Genomic DNA, 18,743 nt, shown 5'->3' on the forward strand with positions numbered 1-18,743 from the left:
AAGCAGGTTCCCACGCCTGCTCTGTGAACCTTCCTAGTCATGAATGAGGGGAAACAGTGTCTGAGAATCTCATCAGAGAGCTAGGCCAGAATGGGAGGTGCTCAGCCTCTGCCCAGTCCAGTGTGGGGATATTCCCTATGGCACACCATCCAGGCTGGCAGCCCAGACCTGGGGAAGGCATGAACACGCAGAAAAATACACACAAGACACATAAAACACAGAATGAGCCACTGTTCTGCCCTTCCTCAGCCACCAGCTGACCTCCCCAGAGCTCAACTAAAACCAGACAGAAATCTTCCTGCCTCTGCTACATCCTGTTATGCCGCAGGAGTCTCTCTCAGTCTGCTCAGGTTCTCCCATCCTCTCCCCCTTCTCAGGAGCTTGCCCTGTGAATCATCCCTTCTCTCACTTGAATGTTCAACCTCCTCTCCTTAAATGGATACATCCCTTGACCTGTAAATATTTTCAGGTCTCTAGTATGGAAACAAAACCCTCATTAGACCCCACCAACTATTGCAGTGTCTCTCTCCTTCTCAACCACAGCAAAATTCCCCGAAAGAGCAGTCTGTCCTCACTTTGCTCCCACCCCTCAGAACCCTGCAGTGGGCCTTCTGGCCTCCCGACAAGACCAAACCAGATCTCAACAAACTCTCTATAACCTCCAAGTCTAAATTCAACAGCCACTCTTCAGTCATCATCTGCCAAAGCCCCCAGCAGCACCTGACACCCCAGCAGTGTTTGGCCACTGTCTCCCTTGAACACTTTTTTCCCTCGGTTGCCACTAACCTCTCTGGCCACCTCTGCCCAGGCATCTTCGCCCCCAGCTCACCCGCCTTTCCCTCTCTCCCCATTAGTCGATAAAGTTTGGGGGTTCCTCAGAGTTCAGGCCTAGGCACTCTACTTTCCTCTCCTCTTTCTATAATTTCTTCCTATACACAGATGACACAAATTTCTCTCTCTACCCTTGCCCTGACTCCTGAGCTCCAGACGCGTATGAATGGCTGCTGAGTCTACGCCTCCGCTGAGTGTCCACAGGCACCTCAATCACAATGTGCCCAGCACTGAGTTCATGCTCTCTCCCCTTCCCCCACCCCCATACCTCTCATATTCCCTGCTTCACTGAGGGAGCCACCCGGCCCCCTGCACCACCACCAGTTACCTAACTAGAAGCCTGGGAATCACCCTCAGCACTTCCCTCTGCCCCGCCCCCAAACCCTGTCCTTCCATATCCCACGTCCATTCAATTCTACCACCTAAATCCCTCTCTAATTCATTCATTTCTCACCATCCTCTTTCACTTGAATGATTGCAACAGTTTCCCGGCTGACTGTCCCCCTCCATTCTTACTTCCTCCCGTCTCTCTTCCACACGGCAACCACAGTGACCTCCTCAGAATGCAGACCTGAACCCATCACTCTCAGCTTCGAAATTGCATTGTTCTTAGGAAAAGTCCTGAAAGTGGCCTATAAGGCCCGGCATGGTTTGGTCCCTGCTCACTCCTCTAGCCACACTGACATTCCTCTCCAGTCCCTCTAACTGGTCATTCTCCCTCCCCATTCCACTCCCAGGCCTTTTCACATGCTGTTCTTTCTGTCTAGGAAAATGTCCCTCCTCCCCAATTAAATCCTCCAGGTCCTCCCAGAGGGAATTTCCTCACTTCCCTGGCCAGGTCAAAATCTCCTATAACAGCCTCTCATGTCCTACATGCTTCCTAACACTTGCCACAGTTGAATGTTTGTTTGATTCATGTCTGCCCCCCTCCCCCCACACACACCACTGGCCTGGGTGTACGTAAACAATGTGTGTTTTGTCCATCATGACATCCTCAGCAACTACGACAGAACTGGACTCAATAAATATTTCATGATTATGTGAAGGGATGGGTGTCTCCTTAATGCCTTGCTCCACAAAACCATAGCCAAAGTTCTGACTAAAGCCTCCACAGAGCCTCAGAGTCCTGGACCCCACTCATTCCTCAGTGTCTGCTTCTATTCCTCTTCTGTCTCTTATAAGGATACTTATTGGACTTCGGACTCACCTGGGTAATCAGGATGATCTCACCTCATGATCCTTAAATTACATCTGCAAAATTCCTCTTTCTAAATAAGGTCACATCCACAGTGTCCAGGTATTAGGACATGGACATATCTTTTCAGGGCCACAATTCAACCTACTACACCTGACATGCCCTCATGCCCTCCAGGGGCTCCTGGGCCCCTTATAAATCCTTGGCTCTTAGTTCTCCAGCCCAGGCCCACTCCAGACCCACATAGCATTTTCTTTGAGGCCACTTGATGGGTGAACTCATTATCTGCCCACACTCTACCTCACACCGCCCACACTTCCTTCCACCCCAGCATTTCCCATATCTCAGGAAGCAGAATCAACATCTCCTGGTCATTTCCATTTTCTTCCCCACCACATTCCCCCATTGTAGATCTTACCTAGTAGATCACTCAATCCATTTACTGCTCTCCATTCCTGTAGCCACAGCTCAAATTCAGGACACCACCATCTCTTACCTGGACGGTCCATCCTGGCCCACAGCTTTCACTCAGTTCCTTCCATCCTTATTTCACACCACAAGCAGAGTGATATTTTAACAGTGTGATTCTGATCATGTCATTTCCATACATAGAACCTCTCAAAGGTGTCCCTGCCACAAGGATAGACACAGATCTCACCAAGGTTGCCAATCCCCTTTATACAGCCCTGATGGCCTCTCTTATCATGTGTAGCCTCAAACTTGATGCTCCAGCACCTGAGGCATTTTTCAGTTCCCTGACCTTTGACTGTGTCATTCTTCCTGTCTGGAACACTCCAAAAGGTTTTCCCTTTGGACCAAGCCTGAGCCAGGTCCCTGCATAGACCCCATAGCTCCTCGTGGATGAATTTCATGCAGGCTATCTGACTCTCATGTCTACTTCCTTCACCACTTTGCCTTCCTAGGAATGGGGGCTGCTTCTGTCCTGTTTACCACTATGTCTCCAGCTCTAGCATAGGGTCTGGAATCCAGGATCTAGAGAGGGAGTGGGGAAGAAAAATACATGAATAAATGAATGAATAAATGAATGAATGAACATCCTCCACTAATGTGGCCTCCAGCAGGCCTCACTAAGCACACCCATTTTGGGTCCCTTAATAAATCAACAGCCATCTTGAGCAGCCATGTCACACTCTTTTCCCCCAAATCTACTGTGTAAATAAAGTCACACCTCCCTTCTGGTAATGGCTCTACCCTATTCATTCATGCATTCATTCCACAAACATTTGCTGGGCACCAGTTGAGGCCCTGGCTGGGGATTCAGGGACCATGAAGATCAAAGGGCTCTGTCTAGTGGGGAAAACTGGCAGGTGAACAGAGACCCACAAAGCAAACTTACCCAGGGAGGGAAACGCCCAGCCATTTCCAACTGGTGACAGAAGGTGCTACCTGCCTAGTCCCAGTCTTAGAGACCCTTCCCAGGCTCAAGATCAGGTATGCACTGCCACCACTGACCCCAGCCTGGCCAGGAGCATTGCCAAATGAAGCCCTAGCCCCACGCTGTCCCTAAGTGACAGCCCTGGCCAATGGCTCCTCAAAGCAGGCTAGACTTGTCTGCCCACCACCCTCATCCCAGGAGAAGAACCTGGTGTCTCTCCAGAAAAGGATGGCAAAAATATCTGTGCTGAATGGACAGGTAACTGGATGAATGGGAGGGCAGGTGTGGTGCAGGCTCTCCCTCTAAACAGAGGCATCCTCAGCTTGCCCTGCTCCTGCCTTCGCCCACTCACCTGTGACCCCTGCCCTGGAGAAGAGGAAGGGACAGCTTCCACTGCCTGACACTGAGGCCTCCCTGACTGCTGATGGCACTTTCAGGGCCTGGCAACTACCACAGCATGTGGAAGCCTGGCCAGGGTTTATGAGCACCTGGTCCCTTCATGGGATTCCCCAGAGCAGGGCTCCCGGGATTAACGAATGCCACAGAGGGTATTATACATACACATCTGTACCTTTCAGCACCGTCAGCAAAGAACTGTCCACTGGACCTTGGGACCAACCCTCCCCTCCAGGTTCCTCCCTTAGGGACCAAGAAAAGACTGGATGTGTCCCAATTGACCAGCACTTTTGACTCAAGGCCAGTGAGAGAGGGTGCAGCTTGAGTGGGGCCACCTAGTGGTGGCCTTACTGCTTCAGAAATAGGGCCTTGCCAGGTAGTCTGGTCTTACAGCCTGGTGTAGGACACTGGGGTAGAGACAGAGAATCTGGCAGAAACCCCAGGAGCCTGCAATGCCAGCCCTGGACAGGGCCAAGTGGGTCCCCACAGAGTGCCCACCTGGCACATGCAAAAGATGAGGCAGGCCTGAGAGAATGTCAACAAGTCCCCTCCCAGCTGCCTCCCCCATGGACCCCTGCAGCCCAAGCAGAGCCAGCACAAGCTGGGCTGTCATTACAGGGTAGAGAGAGGCATCCAGGGCCTCTGGGAACCATAGTTATGCAGCAGGTCCAGGACAGGCCCTCAGGGTCGAGTCAGTGGGCTTTGACTTCAGCTTTCCTCCTCACCACACTCTCCCCACTTCCATCTTGAGCAAGGAACTTCTGGGCTGGTGCAAATACCCAGAAGGCCAGGAGTTAGCTAGGTATGGTGCTTACAGATCTTGATATTTTAATGCATACAGTGTAAATATGTTTTTAAAAATTATTATTATTACAACACAGAAGCTCATCCCACCCCCACTCCCATCCCTGTCCCTCCTCCCCCAGCCTTGGGCTGGGTAGGGATTAGGGATGGGTGAGGAGGAGGTGAGAGTGGGGATAGTTATTGGACATCTGACTTAGCTACTGTTTAAAAGGCTGAACGTTCAGTGGTTTTACTATTTTTTGCAGGTCTTGTCAAAATGTCAGGAAGCCAGTATAGCAGAGGGTAGAGGAGAAGCGAGAGGTGAGGCTGCAGAGGTCCCAGGGCAGATCATCCTTCGTGGGCCCCCCAAAATGGATTGGGATGTCATGCTGAGGGCAGGGAGCAGCCACCCCAGAGGGAAAGCTAGGGAGGAGCGGATCCCATTTGGGATCCAGGAAGAGCACCCCGCCTGCCTACTGTTGGGGAAGGGGGAGAAGGAAGAGCAGAGCCCGGAAACGACTGGGGACGGGGCTGGTGCAAAGTCTACATGACAGCTGAATGGTGATCTGAAGTAGGGAATGGCAATGCATAGAGAAAGAAGGGGGCAGATTTAAGAATTCATAAGGAGGTAAAACAGGAAGTCTATGTCCATTCATTTATTCAGCAAACATTTATTGAATGCTCTGCTCCCCATTCTGCGCTCCCTCTTCGGGATGAGGCCCTACTTCACATCCAGAATGAGGTCTTTTCACCCTTGGCTCCCTCAGCCCTGCCGTTGCAAAGCAGGCCCTGCTAAAGGAAATCAGTGGCAGCCCTCAGAAAACACAAGAATGGGGAGCAAGTTGGTTACCCCCAGAGAACACACCAGCACCCTTTGGAGTTTTAGACTGACATGGAATCCAAATCACAGCGTCTGGTTTCCTCAGTCGTGAGGCTCCTTCTACAACAAGGTAACCACCCAGTTAATGATGGTCTTGGCACTAACTTACTAACATCACCCTTCCTCTCCCTGTGCTTCATTTCCCCCTCCTATTTTTAATCAATTAATTATTTATTTTGGGGGGTAAATGTATTTATTTATTTTTGGCTGCATTGGGTCTTCGTTGCTGTGCGCGGGCTTTCTCTAGTTGCAGCGAGCGGGGGCCACTCTTCGCTGCGGTGCGTGGGCTTCTCATTGCAGTGGCTTCTCTTGTAGTGGGGCACAGGCTCTACATGTACCGGCTTCAGTAGTTGTGGCACGCAGGCTCAGTAGTTGTGGTTTGCGGGCTCTAGAGCGCAGGCTCAGTAGTTGTGGTATACGGGCTCAGATGCTCTGCGTCATGTGGAATCTTCCCGGACCAGGGCTCAAACCCGTGTCCCCTGCATTGGCAGGTGGATTTCCAACCACTGCGCCCCCAGGGAAGTCCCCTCCTCCTATTTTTAAATGAATGTATTTCTGCTCTAGTGCTACATGTTTCTAAGGAGCCTTATATCCTTTTTGTAATGAGATGGATATCCATCCATGAGTGACCCTAGCCCAGTCAAGTTGTGCAACTTCTGTGCTGCACAAGCCTGGGGCTCCATCCACATCACAGACATTGTAGATTTGATTATTTATTACAACTTACCAGTAGATGAAAATAAAGTGAATTGCAAATGGAGTATTCTTTGCTGATTTGTAAAAAATCACCATATGATTTGGTACATCTACCTCCACATAATCATAGGATCCTGAGTCACCCTTTTCGATAAGGCCTTAAGGACCCCAACTCCTGTAGGCTCTCTCCTGTTCTCAACTATCCTGCCTGTATCAGCTCTGGTTGTGGCTCTCACTCTCCCCCAGCCCCTTGAGTAGACACAGTCACCTGAACTTACTGGTGAGCCCTGTCCTCTGCCCGAGGGACACTGCCCAGGACTCTGACCCACCACAGGGAGGCCAAGGCACTCATTCCTCTGGATGCCTTGACTACCCCACACCACATCAAACACACTGCAGTACACCCACCTCTCATATAAGTACATTTTATACTTCCCCAGTAAGAACATGGCTGAGTCACAGTTAACTAGTTTCCATGACATAATGTTATATTTGCTAGCATTTAGTACTTACATTTTCTTTTTTGTGGTTTTCTACATTTTTTCCTGTCTCCATCATTTGCATGAACCTGTGAGAAGCTTGATGATCCCTGTGCCTCTAGTGCTGAAAGACAGAATGACTTGGCCACAGCCTTTGGTAGGAGAATCTTTACCCACTGGACACGCAGGCACACACACACATGCCACACAGGGATGTGCAGGCATGCACAAGCCTGTGGAACTTGGCCTCTCACATGAGGAGGAGGAGGTTCTGTGATCTGTACTCTGGCTCTGCCCTTAAGCTTGACTCTCTCTCACAACTTAATATTAACTTTGAAACAGAATCTGACCTTATCCCTGACCTTGAACCAGTCAGCTGAGGCTTGGAAACAGAAAGATGTCCACTTCCATCATCTGCAGAAATCACACCCCCAAAGGGATCAGGGATGACTTGGACAGCGTATCTCCCTGGCTGAAGAGGGAGTGATCCAGATGGTGAAGGCGGAGACATGGCTTTCCCACAGTGTCTAGCCATCAGACACTATCATGCGTCAACAGTCTTGGAAGCAAGCGTTATTCCCTCATCCCAACAGTCACCCAATATCTGTAGGCCAGGCTGACACCCTGCCTTCATCAAAACCTGGGGTTTTATCTTTACTCCATCCCAGGACAATAGCAGTTATCTGTGTCCCTGGGCTAAGATACATGGGGCCTCAAAACCCTTTGGGAGAATTCTGCTGCTCTGGTCCTGCCCAGAGCTGCATCTGCAAAAATGAGGATGGCCAGCAGAGGGTGCATGGAGCCCACCATGGGCCACCCAGTCAAAGGAGCAGTCCCAGCCTTGCTGAAAAAGCTCCTGAGTTCTTGATCCCATGCTCTACCCCTCCAAGCTGCCAAGGTGTAACTGGGACCCTTGCCTAGAACTGCATAATCATGAGCAACTGGGGCAGATAGAGATGTTTACCAGGCCATAAGGAATGCCTCCAATGCTGGGACCTCTAGTGGTGGGAAAGGCAGGGAGGATGTTGGGAGGGTCCCAAACCCCTTATTCAGCCATGGGTGACCAAGGCCCTTCACATCCAATTAAGCTGACTTGCAGCCTTGGGGGAGACTCAGGCCATAGGAGCCAATAGGCCTAAAGAAAAACCAAGGGCCAGTAGTGCAGTGAAGTTAGGTAAGGAGATGGGGGAGGCCACTGACAGGACTCTGAACGTACCTAGAATATCATGGCTCCTGTTGAGATAATTCTTTTAAAGAGAGGGGCCAGAGGAGAAGGAATGGGCAATCCTCATCTGGGTTCCCCTGATGCTCCAAGTGCTTCTGTAATAGGGCAGCTAATGGAGGGAGCGTTCTCCTGGTACCAAGTGTAACCTAACACTTCGCAGACATCGTCTGTGTTGGATGGCTTCTGCTGGCTCCTTCAGATCCCTGTCTCTCTCCCTTCCCTTGCTCTGTGCTCCTGGCTGCTTACCCATATGGATGACATCAACAGGTGCTCCTGCCGTGTGACTCTTGATTAGATTCAACCAATGGGGAGTACCAAGAAATGGTCAGCCAGAGGGAGGAAACGGACTTTGGGGAAGTTGCCTGCAGCCTACACTTGAGGGCCTGGCTCAGTGACCTACTCAGCCTCAGGACTGTCTTTGAGCTGCCCTGGCTATACTGAAGGGCAGCCAGGCCCATCTGCTCTAGAAGGGCATTCACACTGGATCACTCAGCCCGAGGACTCAGAAGCCTTCTACACCCTCACTTACCCATGTTAATAAATATTTGCTGACACCTTCTCTGTGCCCAGTCCTAGGTGCCCAGGGACATAGATACAGAGATGAGTCTAACAAAGGCGTCTGACAGAGCTAAAGGTTTTTTTTTTTTTTTTGAGGGGGGCCAAGGACACAGACAGGAAACTGACAATGAATCCTAGGGGTTGAGGGAAACTGCAGAAGGGGCATCTCACCTGCTGAGTGGTCAGGTAAGGGAATGGGGTTTGGGTCTCCCTGAGTAGTCAGCCAGGGGGAATGTTGGAGGTCTGGGAGACAGAAGGAACAAAGGCTGGGGTGGGGGTGGGGGTGAGGGAATTCCCTGGCGGTCCAGTGGTTAGGACTCTGTACTCTCACTGCTGAAGGCCCGGTTCAATCCCTGGTCAGGGAACTAAGATCCCACAAGCCACGTGGTATGGCCAAAAATTAAAAAATGAAAAGGCTGGGGCAGGGGATGACTAATTCACATGGAAGCCTGTGGTGGCCAGGCAGGGCCTCATTCCACCCACTGGAAAGCTAGTATCTCCTGTTTGAACCTCACAGACCCCTACTAGCAGGGGTGGGATGGCATGGGCAGCCAGTTCCATTTTAAACTTTTGTTTAAAAACTTCTTAATAAGCTATAATTAACATACAGAAAACTATACATATCTTAATATATAGCTCAATGTGTTTTGGATATATATAAATTCATATAAGCATCACCTAGATCAAGATATAGACTATTTCTGCAATATCAAAAGGTTCCCTTGTACCCCGTGGTAGTCAATAAAATCTCCCAAAGTCGACTACTATTCTTTCTTCTTTCTCTTTTGATTATTTTTGACAGATTTTGAATTTTATAAAAGTGAACATATACACTGTATACTTTTATGTCTGCTTCTTAAACTCAACATTATGGTTGTGATAGCAATCCACCTTGCTGCTTTTGGTAGTACATCATTCTATTTCATTGCTGTGTGGTATTCCAGAGTTTGAATATATCACAATTTACCCATTCTATTGTAGGAGAACATTTGGATTGTTTTTAAATAAAGCAATAAAGCTTTTAAATAAAGCTGTTCTGTATATGTTTGCACATGTATATTCTTAGCATACATTCTTATTTCTTAGTGGAAATAAACATTCATTTACATAGAATATAAACCCAGGAGTGGAATTGATAGGTCATAGGATATGCATATATTTAGCTATAGTAGTTACTTCCAACCATTTTTCTAGGTGGTTGCACAAAATTACTCTCCCAGCAGCAATGTATGAGAGTTCCCGTTGTTCCATGCAACAATGTGGGAAATGCCCCCAGAAAAAGCCAGGGTAAGTGTGGAACTCACTACACATTATTCCCTTTCTCAAGGATCATAATCCTTCAATTCTTACCTGTATTGGTTGTTCTCCAGTACCCTCAAATAGTTGTTCTTTATATTTTGTCCAATTTTCATAAATGTTTTTGGCAAGAGTATTAGTCTGATACAACCTACCACCATGGCCAGAACTGGAAGTTTTATTTAGTCCAATTCTGATGCCAGATTAGAAAATACTGGAAAGAGATAGGCCCCACTGGCCCAGCTGCTTTCAGCTCCAGCTTATATTCTTAGACACCTGTGGTATCAGATCCACATTCTGAATTAGGGCTCCCTGTTTTCCTTTCTTCTTTTAAAATTTTATTGGATTCCAAACACGGGTGCGTAATTGGCAATAGACTTACTTCTCCACCTAAACAACTATAAAGCTAGATAAAACATTTATAGCAACTGATTACAGGCACTGGACATCAAATAGACTTCGTCCTTGAGAGAAAGGAAACACATGAGGTGAATTCCACATTCACTAAAGTTCTTTGCCTAGGGCATTTTCCCAACTACGGCAGAGGCAAGTGGAGCCCAAACAGAGCAATGGTCTCCCTGAGTAAAGGAAACAGAGATCAGAGATAGAGGATACTGAGGTGGCTGAACTTCGGGGGCAGGGTATTAAAGAGGAGGGAGCTGCATGGAGAAGGAGCTCTAGAAATCTGCATAGATGCACTCTTGAGGCTTTGTCTAAGTTGTACATGTGCAAGGAAAGAATCTTTGAGGCCTGATGGATAAAAACTCTGAGTCTGTGAACTAAATGGGGATTCCAGAGTTAACACAGTGCTGAGACCCGTTCTGGTCAGAGTGGAAAGACCTTGCTGAACACCCTGAGCATTTAATTAAAATCTTAGAAAGTCCGTACCTTAGGAATAGGGCTACTCTAGCCATACAAAATGCGTTAGTTTTACACCTGTTCTAACAAAGCCTCAACAGGATCAAATTAATCCTCTAGTAGATTTACTGCCTAGTGGAACAAACTCAACACTCTATAAAGAAGAGCATAGTCCAGACTCTCAACAATGTATTGTCCACAATTCCCAACATACAATCAAATATTACCAGATATATGAAGAAGCAGGAAAATATGATCTATAACCAAGAGAAACAATAATGAATAGAAACAGATTCAGAGATAACACAGATATTGGAATTAGCAGATAAGGACTTTAAAACACCTATTATATATATGTTCAAGAATTTTGAGTAGTAAGAGAGACATAATAAATGAACAGATGAGCCATCTCAGCAGAGAAGTGGAAACTGTAAAAAAGAACTAAATGGAAATTCTAGAACTGAAAAATATAATATATGAAATGAAAAATTTACCAGGTGGTCTTACGAGCAGACTGGACACTGCAGAAGAAAAGTTCAGTAAACTTGAAGTTAAGTCAATAGAGACCATCTAAATGGAAACATAGAAAAAAAAAGGACTGAAGAAATGTGAATAGAGCCTCGGTGAAGTGACCTGGAAACAATATCAAGCAGACTAGTATACATGGAACTGAAGTCCCAGAAGGAAAGGGGAGAAAGAGATTGCAGCAAAACTTCAAAAGAATAGTAACTGAAATACTAAATTTGATTTTAAAAATTATTAACTCATCATCCTCCAAAGCTTAGGATAATAAAACCCCAGGCGGGATAAACACAAAAGAAACCACGTCCAGGCAAATCATAATCAAGTATCTTAAAACCAAAGAGAACATCTTAAAAACAGTGAAAGAGCACAAACACGTTACATTAAGAAGAGCAATGATAAGAATGAACATTTATGAGTCATCAAAAGTAATGTAAGCCAGAAAACATGGAAACATAAGATGATATATTGCATATTAAATATGCTATTAAAAGCAACCTAGAATTCTATGTCCTGAGAAATTATCTTTAAAAAAGAAATGAGAAATAAAAATATTTTCAGATTAAAAAAAAAAAAAGCTGAAAGAATTCATCACCAGTGGGCCTGCACTATCAGAAATGTTAAAGGAGGGGACTTCCCTGGTGGCGCAGTGGATAAGGCTCCACGCTCCCAAAGTAGGGGGCCCAGGTTCGATCCCTGATCAGGGAACTAGATCCCACATGCATGCCGCAACTAAGGAGCCCACCTGCCGCAACTAAGACCTGGCGCAACCAAATAAATAAATAAATAATTTTTTTTTTTTTTTAAATAAAGAAATGTTTAAGGAAGTTCTTAAGGCTGAGGGGAAATGATACCTGATGGAAATTTGGCTCTAAACAAGGGAACAGACTTGTAATAAGTAAATATAAAATATGTTTTCTTGTTTCCTAAATTATTTAAGAGACACCTGACTGTTTAAAGCAAAAATAACAACTCTTCATTATGGAGTTTATGACATTTGTAGAAGTAAATGTACAACAACATAGTAAAAAGGAAGGGGGGGGGGTAAATGGAAGTATATTATTGTAAGGTTTTTACATTGTCTAAGAAGCAAAATTTATCCTTTTCTTCTTTATTTTTCATTTTATTATCTTCATCTTTCTAGTTATAAATACCATACAAATTTATTTATATAAAATTAAAACACTGTAGAAATACATAACCTGGAAAATGTAAATGTCACAAAACACTATCACCAGCAATAACTCTCAATAGTTTGCAGCATATTGCTTTGACTTTTTTTAATCTATATATAACAGAAAGCCATATTTAAAGTATTTATCTTGATGAAAAAGATATTATAAAATATTTATCTATAATTTCTACCAGCCCTTTTTTGTGTTTAAGTATATGAATAGTTTATAAGGACACTCAGATCGGAAAAACTGAAACATAATTTGTGAATCAGTTTGGAAGTCATTTTATAGTATGGAGAAGTATATAGTATACAGGATTATAACCATACTTTTTTGTATAGATAATAAATGACTCCAACATGATTTATTGAATAAACTACTATTTATCCTCTGAATTAAGATGTATCCTTTACCACATGCTATGAGCTGTCTTGTTCCATTGATATATTTGTCTTTTCCTATGCTGCACCACACTCAATTACTTCAGCTTTATCACATATTTCAATGCCTGTAGGGCAAATCTCTGGTTTTTGTCCATATTTACCCTTCCAGTTGATCTTAGAATCATCTTGCCAATTCTCCTCACCCAAATAAATTTTGATTAGAATTACTTTGAATTTATCAATTAACTAAATGTAACATACTGAGTCTTCCAGGAACATGACAGATGCCTCTATTTATTTTGTTTTCTTTTCTATTTATCCTAGAGCAAAACTTATATGCCTTCCATGTGCCCTAAGTCAGTTTCTAGGTATTTCTCATGTGTCACTGTTATTGTGAATGGTAAATTGTTTACATCATATTTTTTAATTAGTTGTGACTTAATACTTTTAAAAGCTATTAAAACCTGTATACATATACGAATATACCTTATTCTGCTCCATCTGACTAGATCCCTCTCCTAGTCATAGTAGTTGATTCTCCTGGATTTTATGAAGGCACAACCATAATAACATCTGGCAATAATGACCCTTTTGACTCTTTCCATTACTTATTTTTTTTACTTATCCATTATTTCTTTTTTTCCACCTTATCGTCCTAGTAAGCACCTCCAAAACAACACCGCACAGTAGTAGCAAAAGGGACATTGTTTGGATCCTGCCATTAATGGGAATTTTAGAGTCTTAAGTCCAATATCGCCTTTTGGTTTCTAGTGTATGTTATTTAAAGTGTTAACGTTTCCTTCTCTTCATGATTTTCTAACTGTTTACTGTGAATGGCTGGTGAATTTTATCAAATGCCTTTTGAGATGATCACAGTGCTCCTTTTTTCTCTTTAATCTATTAATCAATGGATTTTATAATGTTAAATCAAGCTTGCAATCCTAGAAAAAAATCGCCAAGTTGATAACTATTTTATCATACTACGGAAGCCACTTTGTTATATTCACAAATTAGATGGATCTGCCATTTTCTCTGCAGGGGGCTGCCTGGGTGTTAGGATAATAAATAGATCTTAACAATAATTGTGGAAGCTCTCCATCTTGCGCTGGCTCTGGAGCACCACCGTTCTCAGAGGGAGAACGCTTGTGTTCCTTATCTGGGCCAACAATGCTTCATGCTTGAATGCCCAACGTCACAGCTCTTTGTGGTCACTTGTTTTAATGCTAGACACAGCTACCTCTCAGGGCCTGCTGGTTCCAGAGTTCTGGGCAGGGCCCATTCCAACACTCAGTGCATGTCTAGTCCGGACCTGCCATTTTCCCTTCATCTTCCCTAAGATGAGACGGTTCTTGCATAACTCTCAGCACACAGAATGCTCATTATACATTCTCTGCGAGCAGTCCTGGCTTCTTGTGTGGGAGAGGCAGCCCTCTGCACCCCCCAGCCCCACCTCCCCTGTTCTTTGGCAAGCCTACCTTCCTGGAAATACAATGATCTCACAGGCAGCAAACAGTCTGATCCAGTGTCCTCTCAGCGGGGGCTCACATCACATATACACTCTTTCCACTGTGGGCGGGTATGAGAGATGTGGGGTGTGAGGAGCTCAGCCCCCAACACTGAGGGCTCTGCCCACTTCCCACTGCTGAGCCTGGGTCTGCACAGCTATGGACCTAGCCTTGGGAGGGAAAGTAAGTGGGAAAGGATTTTTTTGAAAATTCTTGGGAGGCAAAAAATAGCCACCCAGGACCTGAGGCTCACTCATGGGTCCTGCTCCAGTCCATTCACCCCATGGGCCTGGAGAAGCCTCAACCCAGCTTCACCCTTCCAGGCCTGTATCTGGCTCTTTCTGCTCTAATCTCCGTGGCCCCCTGCACCTGGTTTCCCACACCCTGGGGCCAGCTGGTGACTGCTGCACTCTGCGGGCACAGCTCTGCCCCACTCTCCCAGCAACCAGGGTGGTCAGGCTCACACCAGGTGGCCACAGCTGGGGTGTCCCATTGCCAGGCCCGGAGGTGAAGTCAGCCTGAACAGTCCCTGCCAGCCCGTGACTCAGCCACTAGAGGCACCACAGGCACGACTTGGCAGAGCTGTGCTCCACGGGGCAGGGAATTTCACCAAGACCAGCCAGTGCCTAAAGTTGCTGGTGCTGTAGTGGGGTGGGTGGTCCTTAGACATAGAAAGGATGCAGCTGGGAAGACAGGCTGGAAACAGGGCCATGCTTGCTGGACTCCTGAGGAAGGCTTCGCGGCCTCCACCAATCTCACTGTGGTCCCCAAGACTCTTGGGTAGCTGGGGACAGAGGCCAAATCTATACTGGTAAGAAAACTACGAGGGGTAGGGGCTGTTAAGGTTCATCTCGAGGAGAAGGACTAGGAAGACTAGAATTTAAATCTCTGAAGTTATCTCCAAATGAGGCTACACATTTCTATGTGTGTTACAGACATTCAATTGTTTGATACTCAGGCTTAAAACAATGCCTGACCTATAGGAGGCTCTCAAAAATATTTGTTGAATAAATGACCAAAGCAAAAATAACATATGCCATGATTCTTAAAACACTATTTTCACATTTTTTCCATTTTTATTTCACTGAGAGCTTAGAAATATGCAAGTGGCCAGGACCACTCCTGCTCTCCTTGAGTGGCCTGGGTGTCAGCTCTAATGGTCAGGAAGAGGAGGAAAGTCCTCAGCCAGGAGAACAGAGTATCCTGGCCAGGTCACCGCCAAATGTGAGTGTCTGTGGATGTGTGGACTGGGGTAGAGCTAAGCTGTGCCAGGAGTCCAGGCCCAGGAAGCAAGTCCCAAGTTGACAGACAAATAGAGGTGTGTGTCTCAGGAGCCCCAATGATTAGATTCCTGGCCTGCTTCCCATGCTTGTTTCCTCTCTGTCATGCCTGCACCTTTGGTAGAGCCTTACCTGCACCTGACAGTCATGGCTCTCCTCCTGAGCTGCAGAGGGAATAGTCCTGCTTATGCTAGAGCATGGTGATGATCGGGCCAGGGCCAAGAGCGTCCAGGGAACAAAATGAACAGTCCAGTTGCTCCCTGATCCCTCTGCTGTTCTGCCTGGAGAAGCTGATTTGTAAAAGGAGGTACTTTCTCTGCACAGGGACCAGTGTGGCTGGCTGATAGAAGCCTTCAACTCTCAGGGGAAGCTGGAAATTTGAGAACACCTGCACTGGACTTCTATTTTGGGGCTACAGGTAGAACTGAGGCATTTGGTTCTAGGAGAGGCTGGGTGATCTAGGGCAGGCTGCCTGAACCCTCTGGTCTGAATGAGAAGTAGGAGGGAGGGTAAGATGGGGGGTGTCCTTGAGGCAGGGGCTGAGACCATGGCGGCTTTGTAAGCTGCTTTCCTGAGGCCCCAGTAGTACAGCACTCAATTACATGGGCCTCACCGCCACCTCCCACAGCCTGTTCTGTCACCTCCCTGCCTGGGCTGGGCTGAGCTGCCCCTGGCTCTCCCACCTGTCTGCTGCTTCCCTCCACTCTTCCCAACACCCTCCACTCCCAGGCCTCAGGGCCAGGGCCTCCCTGGGCCCAGCTGGGTAAACCTGCCCCGCCCTGCTGCGTGGCAGTCCCTTTGTTGGGTCCCAGAGCAGATGGGTTTTCTCTGTAAAAACAGAGACAAAGCAGGTCTGACAGGGGTGCTATTGGGGATTGCAAGTATGACTGAGACACGTCTAGTCCCTGGTGCAAGGGGCATGGCAATGTCACCAATGCAGCGTCTAAACCCCTGATCAACTGCTTAGAAGCTATGTGAGCTTGGGTTGGACGCTCACCCTTTCCAAGGCTCGGTTTCCTGATGAGAATTGGTTCTGCTTTCGTGTCCGCCCTGGAATCTGGCTCTGGGCCAGTAACTAGGCTCCAATTGTTAGAATTGGCTTTCTCCCTGTTTGGACCTTCAGAGACCGGTTCTCTCTAGAACCTCTAGCCTCTCAGCCCCCAGAGGAGGTGCAACAGAGTGGGGAGTCCCCACCACACCCCCAAGTCTAGCGAATCAGGTCTAGGCTAGACACACAGCAGGCACTCAATAAGAGTTTGTTGAGGGATCGAATGGCACAAAACTAGAGCTGGGAAACTCCCTTTGTCACAGGCATGCCCTCCCCTGTGTTCTGCTGCACCAAAGGCCAGCTTTGTTGCCTCCTTGACTAGTCTTGTCATCCCAGGATATGTGGGGCATCAGATCCTCAGCCAGCCCAAAAGCTACACCACCCCAGACCTTCCTTTTGGATGTCGCCTGGTGCCCATGCCCCTGGCTGCCTTCACTCCTTTCAGAGCCCCTCAAATCTTGCCTAGGCCTGCCTTGCTCCCTACCACTGTGGCGCCAAGCCCTGGCCCTGAAGAAGGCCCACATAGCCCCTCCCCATCCAGCCCTGCCACAGACTGCTGTCCTCTCCACCCTACAGACTCACAGGTTCCTAGCCTTGACCAGCAGGCCTCTTGGAGAGCAGACCCCAAGGAGGCCAGAGGCCATGGGACCTGGGAGTTGGGCCACATTAGGCCACATTAGACCACACTGAAATGAGGGCTTCTCAGGTTCTTCTTTGGCTACCCTCTGAGCCCTGGAGTGGCCAGTACTGAGGAGTGGGCATCCCATGAAGAGGAAATGCCCCATCAAGATTCAGATCCCCTTGGAATCCAAGCTATTGACTGAAGGGAGAGAACTCAGCCTTGAAGGAAGGATGTATTGGCCTGAATGGAGCAGATTCTACCCAGAGACCTGTGGTCACGGGGCCAGGACAGGACAGGTTAGGGTCTGAGCTCTCTGGGCAGCCCCTGGCACCTCACAGGAAGGTATCCTAAAGGGCTGCTCCATCAGCTTCACTACACACTCCACCCAGGGCTGCTTCCAACTCTGGATGGTCCCGGGGGTGGGCCTCAACCTCAGCCTAAGGTTGTTCTTGTTCTGGCCCTTCCCTCCTGCTCACCCTGGGCTCAGTCCCAAAGGCATCTTCCAAGGGCATCTGCTCCTGCTGGAGCCTGCCAGTCCATTGGGGAAAAAGCATTGTAGTTTCTCCTGACCTTGGACAGACCTGGCCACACACGGCAGACCTAGGCATAGTGCCCTGAGCTACTTGGGGCTCCCTTGAAAGACAGGGCCACTGAGTGTGCTTCCAAGACAGCAGGAGCAGAAGTCTTCCCCCTCCTGGGCCCCCTCATGCCCTCCCTGCCTCTCTCTGGGCTGTGGCCTGGGGGTGAGCTGTGATAATAATTCCCATAACGGTAATAATATTGTTACTAACAAATGTTTTTGAACACCCTCTGTGTGCCAGGCTCTCTGTGGGTGCTGGGGAAACGTAAATAAATAAGATAGACACAGTCCTTGTCCCCATGGATGCCTCTACCACAGCGCTGGGCAGGCATAGGCCATGGCATATGGAAAGCACCCAATACGTTTGTGTTGAATGAATAAAGAATGCATGAAATGAGCAGTCTGGTTATACTCAGCAGCACAGATGCCTGGTGGGGTGTGCAGTGAACAAGTGAAGGCCACTAGGGGAGAGGTGAGGTGTGACTCAGCCACCACCATCCCCACCTTGGAGAAGGCTCCCAGACCCTGTAAATTGTCCCATGACCTGGTGCTCCAGCATGATAGAGATTCAGCAATACAGCAATCCCCCAGGAACAAGGGCATTAAGCGTGAAAAGGAAATTCTGAGAGTTTCCTGGAGGGAGTATTGGGGATGCATTGGTAGCAGCTTGTCTAACCTGCTGTCCAGGATGCAGGGTATCTCAGGAATGAGCCTACAGTGTGGCCCCTAAGAAGGGCTGCTTCCAGTCTTCAGGAGCACAGCCTTGTCCAGGCCTGTGTCCTGTGGGAGGGTGCTGTCAGAAGTGGGCCTCTGATGTCCTCTCAAGACAGGGATGCCATCAAGGACCCACTGTGGGGGATGACTGGCATGGACCCTGGAACTACCCCAGAAACTGCTCAGTGAAATGGGGAAAGTTTATTCGCCTGATTCTAGAAGAGCCATTCCCCGCCGCACCCCTGTCTTCAACCCTCTGCGAGAAGCCTTCAGAGGTGGATTACACGGCCCAGATGCTGAAGGGCTAGGAAAGTCATACTC

The sequence above is a fragment of the Stenella coeruleoalba genome (assembly GCF_951394435.1).
Source record: "Stenella coeruleoalba genome assembly, chromosome: 3".
In the NCBI taxonomy this organism is placed as follows: domain Eukaryota; kingdom Metazoa; phylum Chordata; class Mammalia; order Artiodactyla; family Delphinidae; genus Stenella; species Stenella coeruleoalba.